Source organism: Rhinolophus sinicus, chromosome 2, assembly GCF_057876585.1.
Source record: "Rhinolophus sinicus isolate RSI-liver-muscle chromosome 2, RSI-T2T, whole genome shotgun sequence".
NCBI lineage: Eukaryota > Metazoa > Chordata > Mammalia > Chiroptera > Rhinolophidae > Rhinolophus > Rhinolophus sinicus.
This window is the reverse complement of record NC_142502.1, coordinates 144042717-144069878: the sequence shown is the minus strand read 5'-3', so window position 1 is coordinate 144069878 and position 27162 is coordinate 144042717.

Here is a 27162-nt window from a genome sequence, read left to right as displayed (position 1 = left end):
ACCAGTTATGCTTAGGCAAGATCCAGTCTAAGGTAGAGAGCAATACCTTGGAAAGAGAGTCAAGGCCACTGGCACCACCACTATCTCCCTAACACTCCGCAACAGGGCGGGAAATCTGGGAATTTTACACACTTTCAGATCAGCTGTATCTTCTGGGGACAGCTCTACCACCAACGCCTGAGACACTGAAAATGATTCCTCTAAATATCTTCTGAGGCAGCTTTGGGTTGATTTCAAACTTGAGAAAAGAAGTTGAAGGTAGAAAATTACATTTCCCCCCCTCCTTTTAAAAGGACATATCATTGCAAATCAGTGTAGACAGGCTGCAAAGTTCTAGATTTTGCTTGAAGTTTCTATTTGTTGTAGAGTAAGTAGCTTCCTTGCTGTGTATTGGCAGAAGGAGCCTTTTCCTTCATACAGCCAAGGCATGGCTATAAAACAGGCCAACAGGTATAATGTGTTTGGTATATATTGTTATTTGTTACTGGGAGGGCTTACAGCACACAACTCACCCTATACAAATGAACTCTAATGCTTAGATTACAAAGGGCCGTAAATTTAAACTTAACTTATGTTTGCTAGGGCTTACCTCTTTGCAGATGACTTTCTACTCTGAACTGGTTACTACTACCTGAATCTTTGATGGAGATTTAAAAACACCCAACAAACCTGAATGAACTCGTGCTTTGGAATCCCCAGGTGTGGAACGACTATAGGGCAGATCTGGGAGTGGGAGCAGGGCCCTATATCTCTAGGTCAGTCCTGCCGGCTGGCTGATGACAGGCGAGTCGCTTGAGTTTTGGGGAAGGCAGAAATATGGACATGGGAGCAGACAGACTTGGGTTCAAATTCCAGCTCTACCTTCAGCCCTCACCTCATTGTCTTTTTTACTATTTTCTCTTTTTGAATGGATAAATTAAAAAATATATGTGCTAAAATTTTCTCTCTCCTTTGTCCCTATCTATCTTGCTTGCCTCTTCCCTGACCCTTGTAGGCAACCATTGTTATTAGATTTTTATTCTTCCTTCTTGTGGTGTTTAGTGAAAATATAAGCAATTATAAATATATAATTATTTTCCTTTCTTTCCTACTCCAAAGGCATCATATTATATACATTGCCGTGAACCTTTTTCTTTTTATTCTTAACATCAGAACATAAAAATCTTCCTCATTTTTTACAGTTGCATTGTATTCCATGGCATGGGCGTACCATCGTTTATTTAACCAGTACTCTATTGCATTGTTTCTAGTCTTTTGCTATTCAAATTACAGGTTTCTCTTGCTATCCAAAAGTAGAGTGTTCCTGTGAAATAGTGTAAAGTGAAGAAGCAGTTATCTTAGGGCACATCTTGCCAGTGGATGCACAAAATAAAACGAGATAAAGGACAGATGCTCACAGACATGGTTCAGTGCTATGGCAGTTTGATGATGACATGCTGAGTGTAGTTCTCGGGGAAGGAGTTCTTGGGGAAGGAGCTTGGCGACACCACTGTCGCTGGTGTGTGCTGCCTCTATAACAACTCCCTGAAAAATAGATGCTGGACACTATTTTTGCTTTCTGCCTTTTCTCTTAAAAGTGAAAAAATCCTCTTTGGGTTTCTTTTGGTTAGTGAAAACAGGTACTAATATAGGTCTTTTGGAAAAGCAAAGTAGCATAAAGGGAACTTTTGAAAAGTGGAGGCATACCTGTAATACCACAATGAACAGTCTGGTCTGTATGTCCCATGTGTGCTGGTATGCCTGAGGAATACCTTTGTGGGGCAAAGGATAAAGGCATCTGTAATTTTAGTAGAGCCTGAGCCACAGGGTTCTAACTTCTTTAAGAATTTGCTTCAAAGGAATGGTGGTTAGAATGATGCTGTCATCTCACGTTAAAGAATATTTAAGATAGAGCCCCGTGAAATTTATTATCATATTTACCTCTAGGTATAAGATACAGTGGTTGAGAGCATGGACTCTAGAGTCAGACAGTCTTGTGTTTGAATCTTAGATTTGCCACTTACTGGACATGCCATGATAGGCCAGTTGGTTACCTTCTCTGAACCTCAATTTCCATCGAGTGTAAAATGCCCACCTCCTCAGGTGGTTGTGAGGATTCATTGAGGCAATGGACATAAAGTGCTTAGCACAGAATAGCGCTCAATAATAGTAGCTGTTAATTGCCATTAGACAGAAAATTTCAAGTCTGTCAACCTTTTTGTCTTCAGGACCTAGAACAGAGTTTGTCTCTTAGTAGATGCTTATTAAATATGTATTGATTGAATACTGTAGGAACACACCCTTGAAGATCTTATTACTTACTTCATTTCATGTCTTCTTTATGAAGGCAAATCAATCTCTTTATGGTATGTCTCAGGATTAATTGTACTTCGAAACAAGTAGTTTGATGTTCTTCTATGGTTACTAGATTGTGCAATGAATTGTGTTTCCCTCTTTTCACCTTGGCTGCTAGGAGTCTCAGAGCCAAATTTGCTATTTTCCTCTAGCTAGTATCCAGATCCTTAGGGCAGTTGTATTATAATCCAGTGTTTCTCAAATTTGGCTGTATATAGAATCACCAGAAATCCTTAAAAAAAAAAATCCCAATAGGTCATGGCCTGTACCAATTAAGTCGGGATCTCTGGGGAGTGGGACTCAGGCATCAGAACTTTTTAAAGATCCTCAGAGGATTCTACTACACAGATAAGATTGAGAACAGCTATTCTAAACTAACCTTACCCCTAGCTTTATCTCAGTTTTCTTGTCCTTATTTTTCTTTCATGGTAATAAATATCATTTCCCTCATCCTGTCCATTTATCCCTTCTCCTTCCATGTGGAAAGTAATACAAGGCTTCTTATATTCATCAACAACATGACGCTTGTCAATAAGGAATGGAGCAGGAAATCAGGTCTCTCTCTAGAGAAAAATTCATTTATTCATTGATGCATGCATCATTCATTTATATTCAGCTCAACTCCATGTTTTGGGGATAAAAATTACCTGTATGTTTGGTGAAAATAACGTCTAAGAGAGATCTTCCTAGTGACTATGTTTTTTCGGCGTATGATAATTTCAGGTTGTCTAATCGGAGCTGTGCTTCTGACATTTCTTTTGCCCTCCAGGGAGGATCTTGGCATTTACTCAGAGAAACATCCTAACATGTCCACAGAAGGGTGTGGTAAAAACCTAGAAACATGTCAGTCACTAGAAGGCGCCTTGGCCCCAGGATAGCCAAGTCTTTGTACGATGAGGCACAGAGTGGATTTTGGCTTAGGTCTTTCATCACTTGGCCAAGTCCTTTGTCAGATGAAAAGGTAGCAGCTGAAAGCATTAGCAGAAACAATCGTCGGCCTAAGCTCCCTGTGAGAACAGCAGGCTCAGCTGAGGAGGGCTGGCAGTCTGGGTGTGGGCTGACAACAGCAGCAATGATCTTCAGCATAGCCCCACTGTACTCAGAGCCCCCTTTCACTCTGGCACTGGCCAAGATGCATTCTGGATGTGTGCAGAGCCTGAGGAAGGATCATCCAGTAGCAGCGGTACCTGGTCAGTGGTCAGCTGAGGAGGAACAAGTAAAGCAAAGAGGCACCTGCAGGCTCTCCAAGTGACAGGGTTATCAGGAGATTCACTGACCCATCTCTAGCTGAGAAGAGCCCATTACAGAAGAAAGACAAGTGAGTAGGAAGAAGACATGCCTGAAAGTATTCAAAGCCTAAGTCTAGCTTCCTGGTATCGCTGCTGTCATCAGAAGTATGCAGATTCCAGGCTAGAGGGCTGCTTTTGTTCCATAGGTGGAAAGAACGATTCGTGAAACATTTCAAAATTCTTGCTGAATTCAAGGCTGAGGTCAATTTGGGTGTCCTATCCTAAGGTGGAATCTTCTGTTGATTTTGTGGGCTTGGCTGTCTCCACGCCAGCAGTGCGGTAGCAGAAGCAGGCCAGCAGCGGTAGCCACACCAAACAGGTCTCTCCCTTGCAGCAGGCGTCCCTGCCAAGGTGGGAAAATCTGAGACGCTCCTCGATGGGTGCAAATATGTGGGAGAAAACTGAATAGAATTCCCCTCTGCCCCCACCCCAAGCATACTTCCTCTTCTGCTCTGTGTATTGTTTTCGTTTTCAGTTCTTCTGTGTCCAGCTCTAGCCTTTATGTTGTTATGTTGAAAGGGAAAAGACGAACAGTTGTGGCCAAAGATGATACTGAAAAAGGCGGCAACTGGTGGCAGCATCAGGTTTGCAGCCAGAGTCAGAATCCCTCCAATAAACAAGCAGAAAGTCACGAGCATCTCTGGTGCCTACAGGTCTGCTGAAGTAAAGCAGAGCTGCAGGGCCCCTGAGTGTCCTTGTGCTTCTACCACAGTGGTGCCGCGACCCCAGGGTTACCTAACTCTCCTCCCCTGAATTCCTCCTCCCCTTCCTGTTCTTTTTGGTGGCTGCCCCCTCAGCACCCCCCCCCCCCCACCTCCAATGTGAGTGCCCTTCCACAATTCTAGAAGAATATATGCCCTTTGGAGGAGCAGATTTTAAAGCCAAAAGGTTTTAGGTGATGTGGAAAGCATGAATAACAACCTCACTGAGGGACGGCCAGTGTGGTTTAGAGTTTAGACTTGTTGGCCAATGGGTAGGAGGCGGGTGGGTGGAGTGGGGGCTCTCCCTGGGTCCTAAGCGCACCAAGTAACCTCAGAGAAGAGAGGACCAGAATGGGTGCTTGGGTTTCCTTTACTGAGAGGCAAGTTCTGAGGGTGAGGTCCTAAAACGTTGGGCAAGGCCTGAATCATGCGGCTTTTTCTGACAGAGAGTTGTCTGGCCCAGTTGATTGGGTGCTGCCAAAAAGCCACCTGAGCACTCGCTTTAATGCTGATGTAAGGAAGTGATTGTGAATGGAAACTTGAACTTGGAACGTGGTCTCCTCCGGCCTGGGATACTTCTAGTATGCCTTGCTGAGTAAAATGGACTTTTCCAGCTACATGGGCTGCCTGCCTCACAGTAGAGTGGGAGGAATATGTAGCTGGAAGGTGTGAGTTGCAGACTCAGTTCAGTCAGTCACCACCAGGTGACGTGGGACAACTCACTCAGCGTCTCAGGGCCCCATATGAGTGCCTCAGCCCTTTCCACCTCAAGACATTTTATGTAATCAAGTGTGTTATTAATTTGGTGTCATTCTTTCCCTGTCGTTTATGTAGACAGGAAATGTAGTTGTGCTAAAAAAGAAACCAGGAGAAGCCAAAACACACATACACAAAACCCCTCAGCATCTCTCCGTTGAGTTTCACTTGTCACAAAGTGCTGCTAAAGGACAGCTTGATTTTTCTTTATGCAGCTTGTCTGCAAATGGCACTTGAACTAAAATATTCCCTTTCATCTTTGTGACAGAAATATGATTCAGTAATTCTTTGTGAAAATGTAGATGATACACTGCCGTAGTTACAGTGAGTTAGGTTTAAGTGGCAAATGCCTACTGATAAAAACTTAATTAAAGACACAATAGCAGTGGGAGGTCATTATAGTAATTACAGTCCCGGCTTTATTGTTGGGGCCCAGTACTGAATTGTAGCAGCACATTATCACTATAGAGTGTCTTGGTTTGATGAGGCAGTGATCCGAAACAGCATACTTAGACTTTCATTTACTATGGGCTTGGTGCTTTTTGTGAATATCCTGGTTCCACTTTATTTTAGTATAGACTTTGTGCCTCTTTAAAAATATGTGATAAAATAAACTAGCAATCTCGTATGGGGACATCCTGTTGCATCTATTTCTGGACACGTATTAGACAGGCACCAGTGGCATGTGAACGATGGGAAAGTGCCCTGGAACTTCTGATGGCAGCACATCCATAAGCCTTATCTTGGGGCATTCTGAGACCTCTGAGAGCAAAAAGTCGTGAGGCCAGCAACTTTCGCTTTGGGATAGGGCAATGAGTGGTACAGTGTGAAGGTCTGGAATAGCCTGACTTTGGGCTGGTTGTGAGATGTGTAAAGCTGTTGCCTCCCATTGCTGAGGAAGGAAGCAGAGTTCTCTGTACCTCCCAAGTAGCTCCAGATTGCGTTACAGTGAGGGTGCTGCTCCAGGCCAGACCATAGGCAGGGTGCCTTTCTGCATTTAAGGACAAACCCTTCCCCAGACTTGCAGAAAAGGGGCAGGGCCTTCAACTGGATTTCTTGCCATATAGGTTGGAATGTTGATATCAAGTGACAAGAGTCACTAGCATTTTGCCCATGACATTGTCAGCATTGTTTCAGAGTTATCTCCAATGGAATAACATAATATTAGGAGGTTAAGCATGAAGGTCCATCAAAATGATAGTCGTTTCAGAGAGGAAAATGGTAGTTGCCTGTGGCTGGAGGTGGGGGGTGGGAAATGGGCAATTGTTTAATGGGTATAGAGTTTCAAAATGAGAAGATGAAAAAGTTCTGGAGATGGATAGTGGTGATGGGTGAAGAATAATGTGGATATAATTATACCACTGAACTGTACAATTAAAAATGATTAAAATGGTAAATTTTGTGTTGGGTATATTTCACCACAGTTTTACAAAATGCCAGTCATCTGCCTCTTAGAAGTCTGGGATATGTAGTGTGTGGTTTACTAGACATTCTATTCACCAGTTCAAGAAGATTTTATCCTTTTTCCTAAAGTCACTCTTGTTTTCTGCCTCTGTGCCTGCTGTTAGCTTGCTGAATGATTCTTTAATGGGCATTTCTGTCCCTGACCAGGGATAATGAAGTGTAGGGATCAAATAAGATGAGACTCGTGAGTATGATTTTAGGATAACCAGGAAACACAGCTCAAAATTTCTCCCTCATCATCCTGTTGCTGCTGGCAGAAATTGACCCAGTAGCAGTTAATTCTTTGGGTTCCTTTAAAAGTTATGGGTACCTTTAAAATGAACAATAGTATGGCCAGGCAGGGACTCCCTGACCCTCTCATAGGAGTCCTAGGCCACCAAGGCTCAGATTAAATTAAATGGGGCGCTCACACGTCCTTCTCACATCCTGGATCTTGACACTTCTTGAGCTTCTTGTCTGGTTCCTAACTTTGGTTGTTGGTTAAGATCTTATCCTGGCTGCTGGCTGCTCCGTGTAACTCTTCTTCACTTTGAGCCTCCTCGTTGGAACTCACTTTGGCTTTGCCTGATTGACGACGCATCTGCTGCTTCCTGCGCTGACATGTGGCTGCATCTCTTTTGGCATCTACCTCCAGCAGGTTCCAGGCTTGGGTTTGATCACATTTCACCAGTGCTCAGGTGTCTTGGTTTAAAATTCTATTAATCTTCCAAGAAGTGTCTCCTCTGCCTTGAACCCTCCAAGAGATTAAGTTTCAGAAGGGAAAGTATTGGACCCTTTAGGTGGGATTGGGATGGTTGCTGAGGCTTCAGTAACTGGGGACTCCAATGCCTCACTCTCAGCAATTGATACAATGAGTAGACAGAAGACCAGCAGAGATATGGAAAAACTGAACAAACCATCAAACAATAGGATCTAATTGATATTTATAGAAAACTTTACCTAACAGTAGCAGACTATTTCGAGCACCGATGAAACATTCACCAAGATAGACTGTATCCTGGGTCATAAAACAAACTTTACTAAATTTAAAAGAGTTGAAATTGTATAGAATATGTTCTCAGACCATAATGGAATTAAACTAGAAACCAATAACAGAAAAACAACAGGAAAATCTCCAAACACTTGGAAATTAAATAATATAGTTCTAAATAATATGTGGGTCAAAGAGGAAACCTCAAAAGAAATAAAAAATATACACAGAACTGAATAAAAATAAAAACACAATGTAACACTTGTAGGAGGCAGCACTGAGAAGGAAATTTATAAAAGTAAAGGCTTACATTAGAAAAGAGGAGATATACAGATGATGTATTATAGAATTGTACACCTGAAATCTATGTAACTTTACTAACAATTGTCACTCCTATAAATCTTAACCAAAAAAAAAAAAAAAAGAAAAGAAAAGAGGAAGGATCTCAAATCAGTAATCAAAGTTTTTATCTCAAGAAACTAGAAAAAGAAGAGCAAAACAAATCCAAAGAGAACAGAAGGGGGGATGGCCGATGGCTCAGTTGGTTAGAGCGTGAGCTCTTAACAACAAGATTGCTGGTTCGATTCCCACATGGGCCAGTGAGCTGTGCCCTCTACAACTAGATTGAAAAACAACGACTTGACATCCTGAAAAAACACACTGTTCCCCGATATTCCCCAATTAAAAAAGAAAAAAAGAAAAGAAAACAGAAGGAATGAAATAACAAAGAGCAGAAATCAATGAAATTGAAAACAGGAAAAAAAAAATGGAGAAAATGGATGAAACTAAAATTAGTTATTCAAAAGAAATCAATAAAATTGATAAGTTTCTAGCAAGGTAGATAAAGATGAAAAAGGAGAAAATACATAAATCACCAACATCAGGAATGAAACAGGGTATCACAAGAGATCCTGTAGCTATTAAAAAGATAATGGGCTATTAAAGAGATAATAGGGGAATTTTAAAAACAACTTTACGTTCTGAAATTCCCAACTTAGAAGAAATGGACCAATTCTTCAAAAACTACAAGCTACGAAAACTCAGCCAAGATTAAATGGATAACCTAAATGTTCTATAAGTATTTAAATATTGACTTTGTAATTAAATAGCTACCGAAAAAGAAATCTGCAGGCTGAGAGGGTTTTACTGGGAGAATTTTATCAAACATTTCAAGAAGAATTAACACCAAATTTATACAGTGTCTTGCAGAAAATAGAAGAGGAGGGAATACTTTTCAACTCATTTTATGAGGTGAGTGTTATGCTGGTTCCAAAACCAGGCAAAAGCAGCACACAAAAAAGAAAACTATAGACCAATATCTCTCATGACTTATATGCAAAAATCCTCAACAAACTTTTAGCAAATCCAATCTCACACAGTATAAAAAGAATAATAGACCATGACCAAGTAGTATTTATATCACGTATGAAAGGCTGCTTGAATATTTGATAATGAATCAATGTGATCCACCAGTTTAACGTCATATGAAAGTATCAATTGAGACAGAAAAAACATTTGACAAAACTTAATACCTGTTCATGATAAAAACTGTCAGTATATAGGAATAGACAGGAACTTTCTCAAACTCATAAAAATTGTACAACTAACATTGTGCTTATTGGTGAAGAACTGAATGCTTTCCCTCTAAATTTGAGAAAAAGGCAAGGATGTCTGGTCTCACTACTCTTATTCAATATAGTACTGGAAGTTCCAGCCATGGTGATAAGGTAAGAACAAGAAATAAAAGGCATACAGATTAGAAAAGAAGAGATAAAACTGTCTCTATTTGTGGACAACATGCTTGTCTACCTAGAAAATCCCAATGAATCTACCAAAAAACTTCTAGTGCTAAGCGACTTCAATAACATGGTATGATACAAAAGCATCACACAAAAATCAATTGTATTTCTTTTATACTGACAATGAACCAAAAAAAAAAAAAAAAAAAAAAAAAAAAAAAAAAAAAAAGAAAAAAGCTCTGCTATTTATAATTGCTGCAAAAATGAAGTACTTAGGTATAAATTTTTTTAAAAAGATTTTATTGGGGAAAGGGAACAGGACTTTATTGGAGAATAGTGTGTATTTCCAGGACTTTTTATTGGGGAACAGTGTGTTTTTCCCAGGACCCATCAGCTCTATCCAAGTCAAGTTGTTCTTTCAATCTTAGTTGTGGAGGGTGCAGCTCAGCTCCACGTCCAGTCGCCGTTGTTAGTTGTAGGGGGTGCAGCCCATCATCCCTTGCGGGAGTCAAACCGGCAACCTTGTGGTTGAGAGCACACATTCTAACCAACTGAGCCTCCCATCTGCCCACTTAGGTATAAATTTAACAAAATGTGCAGAATCTACATGTTGTAAATTATAAAATGCTGATAAAAGAATTGAAAGAAGCTCTAAATATTTGCAGAGACGTAATGTAGATAGGAAGACTCAACACAATAAAGATACCAATTTTCTCTAAGTTGACCTGTGCGTTCAATGTAATTCTTCCAAAATCTCAGATAAGTTTTCTTTGTAGACATAGATAAACTGATGCTAACATTCATATGGGAAGGGAAAGGCTCTATACAAATTTGAAGCCAGAATGAGTTTGAAAAAGGAGAATAAAGTGGAAGAAATTATCCTTCCTGAAGTTAAGGCGAATTATAAGGCCACATTAATGAGGACAGTGTGGTGTGGTATTTGCAGAGGGAGAGACACACAGACCAATAGAACAGAATAGAGAATCCAGAAATGAATCCACACAAATATGCTCAATTAATTATTGACAAAGGAGCCAAAGTCATTCAATTGAGGAGCAATAGCCTATTGCATAAATGGTGCTGGGGCAATTGGATATCTATAGGCAAAAAGCAAAAACAAAAAACCCCACAAAAACTGACTGTCAACCTAAATCTCAAACCTTATACATAAATTAACTCAAAACGGATCATGGGCTTAAATGTGAAACATAAAACTATAAAATTTCTAGGAAAAAAAGGAGGAAATTTTTGTGATCTCAAACTGAGCCAAGGGTTCCTAGACTTGACATCAAAAGCATATTCCACAAAAGGAAAAATTGGACCTTATCAAAATGAAAAATTTTGCTTTGTGGAACACTCTGTTAACAAGAATGAAAAAGACAGAGAGAGAAAACATTTGCAAGTCACATATCTGACAAAAGACTTGTATCGTGAATATATAAGATACTCTCAAAACTCAGCATTAGAAAATGAAACAACCCTGTTACAAAATGGGAAAACTACATGAGCACATATTTCTGAAGAGGACACATCAATGATAAGAATTGAAAGAAGCTCTAAATATTTGCAGAGACATAATGTAGATTGGAAGACTTAACTCAATAAAGACGTCAATTCAACACCAATTAGGCATTAGAGATGCAAATTAAAATCATGAGATATCACTATGTATATCCCTGAATGGTGAAAATAAAAAATAGTGCTAACACCAAATGCTGGCAGGACTGTGGAGAAACTGGATCCCTCATACATTGTGGGGATGTATTATAAGATTAAATAACACAACCATTCTAGAAAATAGTTTGGCAGTTTATTAAAAAATGAAACATAGAATTACCATAAAACCTACTAATTATGCTCTTGGGCCTTTATACCAGAGAAATAAAAACTGTGTTCACTCAGAAACTGGTGCAGGAATGTTTGTAGTAGCTTTAATAATAACCGCAACGTGGAATGTCCTTAAATGGGCGAATGGTTAAAAAAATTGCGGTACATCTATATCATGGAACACTACTCAGCAATAAAAAGGAATGAACTGTTGATATATACAACAACTTGGATGAACCTCAAGGAAATTATGCTGAGTTAAAAAAAAAAAGCCAATCCCAAAAGGATACATACTGTTACATACTAGAGGATTCCATTTATAAAACATTTGTGAAATAACAATGATAGAGACGGAATGATTGCCAAGGGTTAGGGATGTAGTGTGGAGGAAAGAAGGAGACAGATGTGGCTATAAAGGAGAAGCGCTAGGGATGTAGCACTAGGGAGTCTTGTGATGACGGAACAGTCCTGTATCTTGATTGTGGTGGTGGATGCATGAAGCTACACATATGATAAAATTGCACAGAGAAGCACACACTCATGTATAACTGGTGAAATCTGAATAAGCTCTATGGTTTAGTTGTCTTCTTCTTCTTCTTTTTTTCATTTTAGAGAAAAATCACTCTGTTGGTTTTCCAGGGAAGTTATATTTTTGGAGAGAAGTAGGGAGATGTATGAGAGAGATGGGAAGAAAGAAAGAGATAACAAAAGCTAAGATCCCTGTTCTATCTTGTTGCTTTTTTCTTGCTTCTTTACTTTGATCCCTTCTTTCCTGATTAAGGAAGGGAGGCTGAATTACTTGAGCTCTCAAAGAGCTATTTAACTGTATTAAGTATTCAAGGGGATATTTTATGGCACCATGACGATTTGGTTTACTACTAAGGAGCAGATGCCCACGGCACAAAACTCAGGCAATAACTGAGTTTGGAAGCTCAGTAAAGGCAGATAGTTTTAAATAGATGTAGTATTTGGAAATGGTTAACCACTAGTGTGGAAATTGTTCATTATAAACATAGGCTGGGAGGTTAATTTTTTGTTTTCTTACTGGATATTTAGATATCTTTCGCTCCAGCAATTTACTTTTTAATTCTAGGACACTTAATTTAGAAATTTTAAACCTTACTAGATATCTGAACGTTTAGTTTCTGAAAACAGGGAAGGAGAAAATATTGTATGTTCACACCACATACATTCCACATGCAGCTGGGACATCCATCTGCTTGGAGTAAAAGAAGTGAAAGTAGAAGTTTGATCTCTTCAACCTTTTCATCCTGGCTTTAGGGAAACAGATTTGTTATTTATGATTAAGACACCAAAAAGTTATCTTGGAAAAAAATGATGGAATTCTGGGAAATAAAATGTTCCTTAGTGAGGAATGACAAGGAGAACTGTGGATATGCAGGGAATTTGAAAGACCAAAGGCACAAGTACAAGATTGTAAATGTGAGCTTGACCTGGAAGGTTATATACAGGCACGCTTGTGGGTCACAAATGGGCCTCCTGGTGGAATAAGTACAAAGTACGGAATAATGAAGACTGAGAAATAGGGTCTGAACACTGAGGGGACTGGTAGGCTTTTTAGAACAGTTTTACTGTGATGGAATTCACATACCTTACAGTTCATCCATTTATAGTGTACAATCCACTTTATTGCCTGAGTGATGCACCACTGTCACAGTTTTAGAACATTTTACCACCCAAAAAAGAAACTCCATGCCCTACTCCCATCTCCCTAGCTCTGGGCAACCACAAATCAACTTTTCGTCCCTGTAGATTTGCCTATTCTGGACATTTCATACTGATGGAATCATACAATATCTGATCTTTTGTCATCGCTTCTTTCATTCAGCATAATGTTTTCAAGGTTCATCTATCTTGTAGCGTGTACCAGTACTTCATTCCCTTTCCTATTCCACTTAATATTTAATTTAATTTAATATTCCATTGTATGAATATACTACATAGTGTTTATTCAGTCATCAGTTGATGGACATTTGGGTTTGTTTCCACCTTTTGGCTATTTTGAATAATAGTGCTACAAACATTTGGGCAAAAGTTTTTTGTGTAGACATATTTTTATTTATCTTGTGTAGATACCTAGAATTGGAATTCCTGGGTCACATGGCAACTATATGTTTAACCAACTGAGGAACTGACAGACTGTTTTAAAAAGTGCACCATTTTACTTTCCCTCCAGCAATGTATGAGGGTTCTGAATTTTCCACGTCTTTGCCAATATTTTTCATAACCATCTTAGTAGGTGTGAAGTGGTATCTCACTGTAATGTTAATTTGCGTTTTGTTGATGATTAATCATGTTGACCATCTTTCATGTGATTATTGGCTATTTATATAGCTTCTTTGGTGAAATGTCTATTAAGATTCTTTTTTCATGGTGATTAGTTTTATTATTTTTTTTTACAGTTGACATACAATGTTATATTACTTTCGGGTATACAACATAGTGATCAGACATTTATATAACTTACAAACTGATCATCCTGATAAATCTAGTACCATTTGACATCATACATAGTTATTACAATATTATTGACTGTGTCTCTTATACTATACTTTTTATTCCCATGATTATTTTGTAACTACCAATTTGTACTTAATTCTTTTCCCCTTTTCACCCCCACTCCCCTCTTATCTGGCAACCATCAAAATGTTCTCTGCATCTATGAGTTTTTTTCTGTTTAGTTTGTTTGTTTTGTTCTTCATATTCCACATATAAGTGAAATTATATAGCATTTGTCTTTCTCCATCTGACTTATTCCACTCAGCGCAATACCCTCTAGGTCCATCCATGTTGTTGCAGATGGCAAGATTTCATTCCTTTTTATGGTTGAGTAATATTCTATTATAAATATGTACCACCTTTTCTTTATCCATTCACCCATTGATGGACACCCAGGTTGTCTCCACATGTTGGCCATTATGAATAATGCTGCAATGAACATATGGATGCACATGTCCCTTCACAGTAGTGTTTTGGGTTTCTTCAGATAAATACCCAAAAGTGGGATTACTGGGTCCTTTTTTGTCTCTTCTTATAGCCTTTGTTTTAAAATCCGTTTTGTGTGGTATAAATATTTCTACCCCAGCCTTTTTTAAAATTTCCATTTTCATAAAATATCTTTTTCCATCCCCTTACTTTCAGCCCGTGTGTGTCTTTCAATCTGAAGTGAGTCTCTAACAAACAGTATATGTAAGGGGCTTGTTTTTTTATCCATTCATCCCTCCTATGTCTTTTGATTGGAGCATTTAATCCCTTTACATTAAAAGTAATTGTTGATAGATATGCAGTTATTGCCATTTTACTATTCATATTTTTTATATCTCCTCCTCCTCCTTCTTAAAGAAGTTCCTCTAACATTCTTGTAATACTGGTTTGGTGATAATGAACTCCTTTAGCTTTTTCTTATCTGGGAAGCTCTTTATCTCTCCTTTGATTCTAAATGATAGTAGAATAATCTGATTGCAAGTCTTTGCTTTTCACGACTGTGAATATTTCATGCCAATCCCTTCTTGCTGCAAAGTTTCTGTTGAGAAATCAGCTGACAGTCTTATGGGAGTTCCCTTGTAGGTAACTGCTTTTCTCTTGCTGCTTTTGACATTAACTCTTTGTCTTTGAACTTTGCCATTTTAATTATGATGTGTCTTGGTGTGGGCCTCTTTGGGATCATCTTGATTAGGACTTTTGTGCTTCCTAGGCTTGTATGTCTACATTTCTCACCAGGTTAGGGAAGTTTTCAGTCATTATTACTTCAAATAGGTTTTCAATCTCTTGTTCTCTCTCTTCTCTTTCTGCTACCCCTATGATGCAAATATTGGTATGCTTGATGTTGCTCCAGAGGCCTCTTTAAACTGTCCTCATTTTTTTTTTATTCTTTTTTCTTTTTGCTGTTCTGATTATTTTCTGCTATCTTCTAAATCGCTGATTCAAACCTCTGTTTCATCTAATCTACTGTTGATTCCCTCTAATGCATTTTTAAATGTAAGTTATTGTTTTCTTCATTTTTGATTGGTTCTTTTTTAAGTTTTCTATTTCTATTTTTATGTTTTCTTTCTCCTAGTTAAAATTCTCCCTCAGATCACTGAGCATTCTTATAACCAGTGTTTTGAACTTTATGTCTGGTACATTATTTGTCTCCATTTTGTTTCATTCTTTTTCTGGAGTTTTTCCTGTTCTTTCATTTGGGACATGTTTCATTGTCTGCCCTTTTTTGTTTGTTTGTTTGTTTCTGTGTATTTGTTATTTGTTCTGTATTTGTTTCTGTGTATAGGTAGGGCTAGAGTTGCCTTATGTAATAGGTGTCCTGTAGGGTCCAGTGGAACAGTCTTCCTGGTCACTTGAGCTGGGTACTCCAGGTATGTTCCTTGTGTAGGTTGTGTATGCCCTGCTTTTATAGTTGTGCCTTGGTTGCTGTTTGCACATCAGTGGGAGGGATTGACCCTTGGGCTGATAGGTTGTGAGGACGGGTCGTGACTACAGTGGAGGAGCTATTGTGAATGGGCTGACCCTATGGAGCAGGATTCACTTTAGCAAGGCTCTGGTGCCTGCTCAGTCTTCCCTTTGGGTGTGTCATCCTCAGAGGCAGCTGAGTGGTCTTCCAGCTTGGTCTGAAGCTGGCCACCAGGTGTACAATTGGCTGTGTGACTTGGGTTATATAATAATTATAGTGACTCTATTAGTTCATTAGGGCTGCCATAACAAAATTTCACAGACAGGGTGGCTTACACAATAGAAATTTGTTTTCCAACATTTCTGGAAGCTGGAAGTCTAACAAGGTGCTTGCAGTGTTGGTTTCTCCTGATGCCTCTCTCTTTGGCTTGCAGTTGGGCAGTTTCTTGCTGTGTCCTCACATGGTCTTTTTTCTGTGTACATGCTCCCTGGTGTCTTTCCCTCTTCTTATAAGGATACAAGTCATATTGGATTAGGGTCCGTCCATATAACTTCATTAACCTTTAAAAAAAAACATCATGGTGTGAACAATGAACTGAATATACATTTTTTATTAAAGATTTTTCTAAATTAAAATCTACAAAAGCAGAGAAAGAGTAGAAAAACCAACCCCTATGTATTTTTTTATCTTGCCTCAAAAAGTATCAACTCATAAATAATGTGATTGAATGCTCATGGAATGAACCTGCAGTATATTCAGAGAGCACATCATTTTATCTGTAAGTATTTTTAAAAACAGTTTTTCCAGTTTTATTGAGATATTATTGACATATGATAAGTTTATAGTGTGATGATTTGATATATATATATATCAAATATATATATATATATATATATATTTGTGTGAAGAAATATATGTGTGTGAAGAAAAAATATGGTGAATGTTCAAATAAAAAATTTATTCCAGTAAAAGACACATTGCCATTAATCCCCCCAAAATACCCCTGCTCCCCTTGAACACATTTATCGCATCATCCTTGCCACTTTCTGAAGCAGTTCTGGAAGTCCTCTTTCATGAATGTGTTTAGTTGCGCTCTCGTGGCTGTATTGATGTCCTGAATCCATTCAAAATGTTTACTTTTCACGGTCATCTTGACTTTGGAGAAGAATCAGAAGTCACACGGTGCCAGACCCAGTGAATAAGGTGGATGAGATTACCCTGTAGTGTTTTTATTTGACATAAATTGCTGTTCCAGAAGTGATGTGTGACATGCAGTGTTGTCATGGTGGAGGATGAAACCGTTTGCCCATTTCATGTTAATGCATTGTTTGTGATCGATAATTTATGGCACACTTTAAAACACACCTCTCAACCATAGCTCACACCTGACTGACAGCATCGAACAAGTTGAAACTTGTCACACACTGTTACTATGGTTTGACGTGCCACTTCCCATATTGAAGATCCCTGCCTTTCCGTTGGATGGCACTCGGCAGCAGCATTCACCGTATATTTTGATCACACCTAGTATATATTGTGAAACAATTACCACAATAAGGTTTTCGTTAACATGCCCATGGATCTACTCTCTTAACAACTTCCAAGTATGTAATACAGTATTGTTAATTATAATCACCATGCTGTACATTAGGCCTCCAGAACTTATTTTATAGCTGGAAGTTTATATCTTTTTACCAACATCTCCCCATTTCCCCCACTCCTCAGCTCTTGGCAACTACAATTCTACTCTGTATTTCTTTGAGTTTGGCTTATTTAGATGCCACATGTGAGTGAGCAAACAGCATATCTCTGTCTGTCTAACTTATTTCACTTAGTGTCCTTAGGTTTCATCTATGTTGCTACAAAAGGCTTTTCTTTTTTATGGCTGAAAAATAGTCCATTGCATATAATACCACATTTTGTTTTATATCCATTTACCCACTGATGGACACAGGTTATTTCCATGTCTTGGCTACTGTGAATAATGCTGCAGTGAACATGGGGGTGCAGATATCTCTTCAAGATAATGATTTCATTTCCTTCAGATACATACCCAAAAGAGGGAGTGCTGGATCATATAGTAGTTCTATTTTTAATTTTTGAGGAAACTTCGCATTGTTTTCCTCATTTAACTTTATTTCTTTAAGGAACCTATCTCCAAATACAGTCATATTGGTGGTTAGGGCTTCAATACGCAAATTTTAGGGAGATGCAGTTCAGTTTATAACAGTGATAATGATAATAACAATAATAATATAGAAAGAAATGTTTATTGAGTGGTTACATGCACCTGACACTATTATAATTGCTGTCTGTGGATTATCTCATTTAATTTTCACAACAACCTTATGAAACAGGTATTATTATTAGTATTATCTCCTTTTACAGAAGCAAAAAAAGCTGCCCAAAGAAACACACCTAGTGACTTACAGGCTTAGGATTTTGACTCTAGAGTCCCAGCTGTTGTCTTTTTAATTAATTAATTAATTTTTTAAAATTAATGTTTATTGGGGTGACAATTGTTAGTAAAGTTACATAGATTTCAGGGGTACAGCTTTTGTGTTCTAAGCTATACTGTCTCCAAATATTTGGGGGACTTATGTTACCCATGCTAACCATGGATTAGGTATTGCTTGGGGTCTCTTCCAGTCCTAACTTTTATTTGACTATACTTCATTATTTATTAAATAAACTGCTTCCAAGGAAGGCCCAGGTCTAGATGCTTTGGAAAAGGATGAAATGAGGCAGATTTTTCTCTAAACTTTCATCCCTGAGCCAGTCCTTGGCTTCTTATGGTATTGCTTACGGCCAGATCCCTTGTTTGCGTCCGGTCTAATTTGGGTGCTTGTAGGATTCTTTCTTGCCTGAGTTTTGTTTCGGGTCCTTGTCTCATCACACAGAACAGTTCCTTAGGGATCTGAGTGCTCCCTGGCTTTCAGCAGGGTTTCTGGGAACAGGGGACCAGCCTTTGCACCCAAGTCCCTGCCGCCTGTACTTCTACCATTCACCGGCATGAAGCCCCAGATGCCCCCTTTCTTCTCAGATGGGGTGATCGTTGGTGGCCTCCTTTGCGCCAGGAAGCCTGTGCAGTGCTGGACCTCCAGTTCTCCCTGACTTAGCCCATCTTGGCAGCTGTATGGTACGCAAGAGATGAGGAAGGTAAACTTGGTAAGATGGAGACTAAATACTTGGCTTTTGTTCCCATAATACCCTGGGTCATTAGAATAACGGCATTAGAGTTCTAACTTGCAGCATGTTGCAGGATTACATTTCAGGATGTGTCGCCGTTGCCTTGCTAGTTACCACTTTTATGTCCTGGGATTTCTAGCAGCCTTCCAATGTGTGCTGGCGTTTCAGATTCACTTGATGCAATTAAAGAAATTACATGACTGCATTTCTTCTCCCTTTCCTCCTCTTAGATAAATTGTAGAATTCAACCCGATTAAAAGATTTATTAAGTGAGATTTAATAGATTCTGTAATGCTGAGTGTGTGTGTATGTGCGCACGCTTGTGTGCATGCACGCATGTGCACACGTGTGCTTGTGTGTGTGTGTTTGTGCGTGTGGGCACTCATTATCCATTTCTTGCATGTGTGCCAAGAATGGCCATGTGCATAGAGAATTGTTCATGGAACTCACTTTATTCTGCAATTTACCAGCAATGTCAAATTAGGGGGTTTAATGGATTCCTACATAGAAATTCCTAGTGTGGTTGTATTAGCAGCAAGTTTCATTAAAAAGGGCTATTTTTCTCTACTGGGATTTCAGTAAAGAGACAATGTTTATTTTTTCAGTGGAAAATTGATTGTAACTAAGAGGATACTTGGCTTGAAAGTGGGGAATTATCATATCATATGATTAAATGAAAGCTTACCTTGTTATAAGGTAACTAGACATATCCCAGTAGAATTGAGACAATGTTTGATTAAGCCACATTTTCCTACTTTATATTCAAGGAACAAATTAAAGAATAATTGAGATCCTTTTCAGATCTTTTATAAGCTGCATATATAAAGCTTCAGCTCCAGGTGGCAAAGCAATTAGCTGATGAATAAAATCAACCCCACTGTCATTCGTCAGATGTTTAAATTCTATAAACCAGATAAATTAATGTGTTCCTTAAGCCAAATAAACGGTCATGCTCTCCATGTTACCACTCAGTCCCCTGGGGGAAAGGTTGGAAGAACGTTCATAGAATGGCTAGGATCTACTTAATCAGAAAGGTTGAAATTAAGTTGCCCATTTGATTTTCTGAAATAAATACCCATCTGGCACAAAACCTATTTTCTAAGCAAAGTTGTTAGTGATGGTTTGGTTTGTTTAGTAAGCTCAGAATAGGGCTGGACTCAGCATTGCACTCTCCTGGATGAATGGTTAAAATATCTTTCCATTTCCCTGTACTTAGCATTGAAATTATTTACAAGCAACTGAAAATACTCTGGTTTCATTTATTCCTTGCTCCCAAAAATTAATGCAGAGAATTAGAACGTTTGCTGTCTTTGTGCTTCTCCATTTATTTCTCAGATGTATGTTTCCTGGATAAGTACAACTTAACTGCCATTGAATGATGTCATGATGGGTTTTTCTGGCATTGACATCTAGATAAGGTAGACTTGTGGCCCAGAGGACATTATTTTATTAGCTGGTAACTAACTTTTGTTGGCCAGTTCTCCTGCTCTGCCATTTTCATCGTCAGCATTGATTTCAGGGCCTGTTCACTGGTCTTTTTACTCTTTTCTATCTGGTTTGCTTTACATGATGTTGATACCTTGGTCACTGTGGATGCTACTGAAGGTGTGGTCCTGTAACCAGCAGCAGCTGAGTCATCTGGGAGGTTTTTGGAAATGCAGAATCTTAATCCCCCCCACACCCCCACCCCGGACCTATTGAATCATAATTTGCATTTTGTCAGATCCATGGGACATAAAAATTTGAGAAGCACCATGCTAGAGGGCATCGCTTCTTCAAATATATGCATGGCTGGACTTAAGAAATGAAAGCATGTAGCCAATGGGAATATCTAGTTTGTCGATTTTCTAAACCTTAAAGCTTCTTTTCTTTTTCATATTTTATTCCCATTAGCCGTTAGCACTTAAAAAAGAGGTTAACAAAAAAGAAGAGCTAGAACTCATATATTATAATATTGATTATTGGAGTCCAGCATTCTTCAGGAACTGTAACAAAAATTGGCAATTATTTATAGAAATTGAATTTAGATCTTGCAGTCATTACCAAGAAGACTCTAGATGAATTTTCTTGTTGAACTGCCAGTTAGCTATCTATTAAGTGCAAAATATTGGTCCCAATATGGCATAGTAGAGAGACAACTGGACTGGATGCTGAGGTACCAACTTATCATCTGATTATGGGCAAGCAGTTTCAGTATGAGATTGATTTCCTTGTCTGTAAAATGAAGAATTTGGAAGCAGATGATTCTGGGGTCTCTTTAAGGTCTGAATGTTCATGATTTGATGTGACTTTGGAAGTCTGAGTCAGATGTTCCAAATACATTAACTTAGAATTATTCCAGTGGAGGGACACCAACCCCACACATACTGTATTTCCCTGAAAATAAGACCGGGTCTTATATTAATTTTTGCTCCAAAAGATGCATTAGGGTTTATGTTCAGGGGATGTAATCCTGGAAAACCATGCTAGGGCTTATTTTCCCATTAAGTCTTATTTTGGGGAAACACGGTAGGTTCTCCTGATGCTGTTTCAGTAGCATCATCCCTAGCATTCGTTTTGCAGCTGTTCGGAAATTATCTAATCACACGAGTTCCCAGGGATCAAGAGGCCAATCTTTGTGTGTGATGTGGGCATGTATGTGTGTACTTTTGCAGCCTATAGTGGCTATGTGAATATTCATGTTGCACAGGGACTGGAGGGGATGAAGCAGCAGCATAAATATGTTTTAATGTAAGAAAGAATATGAAACTCATGAATAGCAGAATGAAACAAAACTCAGCACAATCCTTGCTGTAAAATGAAAATTTGATATTTTCCCAACCCCTGGTGTGTTGTATACTGTTATTGTTTTTTTGTTGTTGTGTTTTTTTTTTAACCACAATATGTCTTTTCTCTCTCATTCTTCCTCAACATGTTTTATTCTGGTTTTCATTTGGGGGCTTACTTTGGGTTATTTGTGTGTGCTGAAGAAGTTGGGGTAATTACCTTTTGCTGCAAAGAGTCATGGCTTCAAGATTTCAAGCATTGCTAAGAGAAGTTAGTTGGTTAAAGAAAAGCCTTCTGTGTTCTCTCATATTCAGAGAGCAGTCCTGTCTGATGGCTGCATGGGAGAAGAGATGCTGTGTGAGGTTCCTTCTCATCAGGGAATTGATTTGCTCAGTGATTCCTTTGAAGTTTTCCTTTCTTCTTTTCTTCTTTCTTAACACAAAACTGGATTAATTGCCTACTATGTGCTCGAAACTGGAGATACAGGGAAGAATTAGATGCCATCCCAGCCCTTAAGGGCTCATATCTAGCAGAGGAATGCATGGTCTGTAATTTCCATCTCCACTGATAGCTCTCACTCTGAATTTTATTGTAATGTGAGCATATAAGAAAAGCCATAATGGTTATTTGAGAGCAATTTCATTTTCTGGTTACATAGTGTTTACTCAAATTCGTGTAGGGAAGTGTGTGTGTGTGTGTGTGTGTGTGTGTGTGTGTGTGTGTGTGTGTTGAAGGCTTTGAGTAACAAAGCCTTTACTTAAGCTAAGTGATATTAACAAAGCAGATTTCTGGTCTCCAGAGGAAGGCATATTCTCAGTGCAAAGTACGATGTATACGGGTAAGTGGGTTTATGTCTTAAATTGAATATGTTAAAATACATCCAGGGATCTTTAAGGGGGCTGCCTTACTGGGAATCTTCTGGCTCTTAAAATTAATCTTTGCAGGTTTTTGTGTTTTAATTCTGGAGAGACAAATTTTCTTCAGGTTTATAGGCATGAGGCTGTGCATTGTGGGTGCAAAGGTGTGCCAATTCTAGGGGAATGGTTCTCAGGCTTCGATTGATAAACATATCAGCTGGGGAGCTTGTGCACCATGCAGAGTCCCACCCTAACTCCCTCAAACCTTGAATACCAATAGGGAATACTAATATGTAGGTATGAAAAGCCTTCTGTGTTCTCGTATATTCAGAGAGCAGTCCTGTCTGATGGCTGCATCATTTATTCATCACAACATGTTTAAATGGGGCCCAGTACTCTGCATTGAAACAAGGTGATTCTAATTTAGGGGGTCTGAAGCCATGCTGGAGAACACTGGCATAGCATTCTTCCATTTGTGTTATATCTAGGCCTATATACTATATGCTGTAAAAGTGTTTCGAAATTTGTGATTGAAAGACTACTATGCAAAGTTATTACTTTTGTGATCTGACAAACGAATAGCAGACTCATGAGGCCATATTATCTGATGCTCAAGAATTTAGTCTCTGTAGTCAGACTGCCTGGGTTTTAATTCCCATTCCTGTGGCTGCTGGCTACAGGTCCTTGGGGGCCACTTGGGAGGCCTCAGTCTCTTCAACTTTAAAACAGGGATAATAATAATAGTAATAATAATATCAATCTAATTAGGTTGTTTTGATGAATAAATGACGTTTATATAAAATGCTTAGCACAGAGCCTGGCGAGTAAGCGTTCAATAGATTTTGGCTGCCACTGATATTTGTAACAGCAAACAAAAATTACAGTAAATATGATTGATTTTTTTAGGTTGCAATTTTCTTCTTACCATGTTTGCCTGAAAATAAGACCTAGCCTGACGATCAGCTCTAATGTGTCTTTTGGAGCAAAAATTAATATAAGACCCATATTATATTATATTATATTATATTATATTATATTATATTATATTATATTATATTGAGACACAGTCTTATATTATAGTAAAATAAGACTGGGTCTTTTATTAATTTTTGCTCCAAAAGATGCATTAGAGCTGATTGTCTGGCTAGGTCTTATTTTGGGGGAAACACCGTGACTGTAAGCACTTTGTAAAGAGTACCAAGTTAGTCAGCACCGAGTCTGCAGGAAATGGTCAGGGATTCTTTAGTCACTTTACAGTGACCCTTTTGAACTGCTTATGTTATATTCGTGTTAAATCAGGTTGGTGGTGGCTTTGTCTCATTGATTGGGTGTCTAGGCCTCTTCCAATTCTGGCCAAGTAGACTAATTTCACTCAGAGATGAAAATAGGGTGTATTTTCTTTTTCCAGGGAATGCACACGTCTTCTTTTGATGCAGTTGTCATTTACTTGATAAACTGGAACACATAATCTCTGTTGAACAGGATTAATGCAATTGACAGCCGTAGATTGGAGGGAGTGGCTGGTGTGGTCTCAGGTCAATAACTGTGGGTAACGGTGCGATGGATGGTGGCACCTCCCATAGGAAAACTGGGCTTTTCAACCTTGTTTAGTTCTCTCTACGCCCATGTACTTCTCCTGGAAGTGGGTGTAGGTCTCATTTAAAGCGAAAACTTGAGATTGGCCTGACGTAAGATGGCCTGTATTCTAGTGCTTTGCAAAATCCCAGCATAGACTGAATTTTTGATATTCTTGATAATTGAAATGAAGTGTTATCAGAATCATGAGAAATGATGAACAGATTTCTTGTTATTTCTGTCTAAAACTAAGCTCTCCTCCAGTGTTTCTCAGTTCACTGCCCACTGGAATCACAAACTCTGTTCAACCCCCAGAATTCTTATTTGATTGGTCAGTGTTTGAGACTGGGAATTTGGAAAACTCCTCAGGTAATTCTAATATTCAGCCAAGATTGAGATCTTCTCTTTACAGGATAATTCCACATATCCGCATCTTTGGCTTTTTATGTACACATTTTCCTGATATGTCAAATTCGTTTTTCTAGCTTTTTCCATGTACTTTGTGAATTTTGGAAAATAAAGAGACGTTCAAAATTACCCTAAACCAGTGGTTGATTTTGCCCCTCAGGGGACATTTGGCAATAACTGAAGAAATTTTTGATTATCATAACTAGGCCAGAGGGGAGTGTGTGCTACTGGTTTCTATTGGGTAGAGGCCAGGGATGCTGCTAAACATCCTGCCAAGCACAGGAAACCTCCCATAACAGACAAATATCCTGCCCAAGACGCCAAGTGCCAAGTTTGAGAAACCCTGCCTTAGACTTAATCCTCTCATTTACAAATGGGAAAACATGGTCCAGACATGAAAGCTTGATCTGCCCAAGGATTCATGTACAATTATTGGCAGAGTGAAAATCCTAACAACTGTAGCATTATAATGGAACCCTGCCCTTATGCTCCCACCTCCCTTTTAACCTAATGCCCTTGGGAAATTTATCTTGTTTCCTTTTCTCTCTCAAATATCCCCAGACTCTCAATGGTAGTGATTTGTTTCCTGTATTTTAGTATTTCAAATTTCTCAATTAAAAATACCCCACCAATCTCCCTAAGATGAATTGCTTAGTCTCAATAAGCATCCCTTTTCTTTTTTTCCTTTTTTCCCTCTAGGATGGCACTATAGCAACTTGGTGCTGGGCCTGTTTTGTAGCTCTGGGAGTTATATAAATCTATGATAAATTTTTAAAATGACCACTTGAGGTAACTGTTACTTCATATATCTAGTTTGGTGAGCAGAATGTGTCACATTCAGGTACCCAGAAAATCAAATTATAAAACAACTTCTTGGTGATAAAACGGAGGGCAGGTTCCCCCTGCCTCCTTTAGTGCAGGATGCTGGTACGTGTACGTGCGTACGTGCGTGCGTGTTTGCGTATATGCGTAAATATACGCGTGCGTGCGTGCGTGCATATACCCTGGCTTGCTGGCTGCTGGGGCGCAGCCTCTAGCTCAGCATCAGTCTTAGAACATCTTGGAGAGGATTTAGGAAGGTGGTAGAGACTTTAAATTCAAGAGCGGTGAGTCCACCTTCCTTCATTTACATACTCTCTCCATAACCTTCATCTTCACCCCAGCTAAATAACTGTGGTTATTTCTGGAAGGTAGGATTTGGGATTATGTGTATATATATACACACACGGTATATATGTGTAATATATATTATATGTATATAATATGTATAATTTCTTCTATTATTTCTTTCTGTTAATGTGTTTTTGTGATAAAATGATACCATTTAATCAAATATAACTTTAGAATCACCTGGAAACTTAACAAAACACTCAGGCGCCATCTCCAGAGATTGCAATTCATTTGGTTTGGGGTGGGGTCCAGGAATGGCTGTTGTTGAGAGTTTCCCCAGTTGGTTCTTGTGTGCAGTTAGAATGAAGAACCCTAGTCTACGTAGGAGAGCGGGTCTCAAAGCTGCCTGCAGGTTGTACTCTCCTGCGGAACTTGAAAAAACCAGTCATGCCTGGGTCCACCTGCAGAGGTTCTGACTTAATTGGTGTGGAGAACCCACCTGGGCTTAGGGAGTGTTAAGAGTTGCCCAAGTTATTAAAGAATTGGAAGGGCTGGGTGGTATCTCTGAGGATTTTTTTTCTTTTTTTTTAGGTGGACTGGGGTCTTATGTTTCCTATTTTACCTACCTTCTCCTGTCAATTGAGAGTTAAGGAGGTGATAATTGCTTTAAACTTTGAGCACAACTGATCATATTACTAGAAACAACCGTCCATCCCCTTTGGGGTGCAGTAACAATCAAAGTTACAAGAACACTAATTATAAAGATAGATTGTATTTTTAATTGTTGAGAAAAGGATGAGCTTGAAGGGGATTTTGCTTATTAAGACTGCTTTACCTTCATAAACTACTGTAAGTAGATTCATAAGGAATAAAAATGCTTCCTTTGGATTGCAAACAGCCCTGTGTGATAGGTACTAATAATTGTGGTTTTTGTCTTGAATTACTTTTGCCTTCTCTCTCCTTAGCCTTTTTTTTTTTTTTTTTTTTGGTAGGGTGGGAAGAGCCTTCTTGCACTTCTATATTAACAGACTCACTACGTTGATGCCCGGGTTGAATTCTTGACTTTCTTTTGTTAGACCAGCCCTGTAACTTTTTAAATGTATTAAAAATATGGAATGACTGCTCCCTTTGCTATTTTAAGGGCTTTCCGGGAGTCTTGAACAGCTGGGCTCTCTAGTATCATGGGTGCTATGAAGGGTCCCTAGCACCCATAGCACTCCAGTATCATGGGTGTTAGTTGGGTTTACAGAGATGGTGTTGTAGCAGGAAGGCAGGCCAGGGTGGGTGTGAATAGCATTCCAATCACAGCCATTTCTGGCTTCCTGCTTCTCCACAGAAGCCACTTGGGAGCAGTGTGGCCTTGCCTATGAAGGAAGCTCAGGGAACCTTCCCGGAACTGACCAGCACAGCCAGGGAGCCTGGAGCCCCCCGGCTGATGACAAGTGAAATATTTCACAGAATATAAATCTTTCAACTTGCAAATGTTCCTTTGGTGAGAAATCAGACAGTGGGTAAGGAGTGGGCAGAGTCCTTGCCCCAGTGAATAAAAGTAAAGGATAGAGCCTTCTGCCTTTGTTCTGTGATTCGATAGTACTAAGTTTGTGGGAAAGAAGATTCACTGCTTATGATGGGTCCATTGGCCACAATGGGCTCCTGAATGGGAGGCACTGGTATCTCTCTATATCACTGACAAAGGATAAGAAACAAAACACACACACACACAGAGAGAGAGAGAGAGAGAGAGAGAGAGAGAGAGAGAGAGAGAGAGA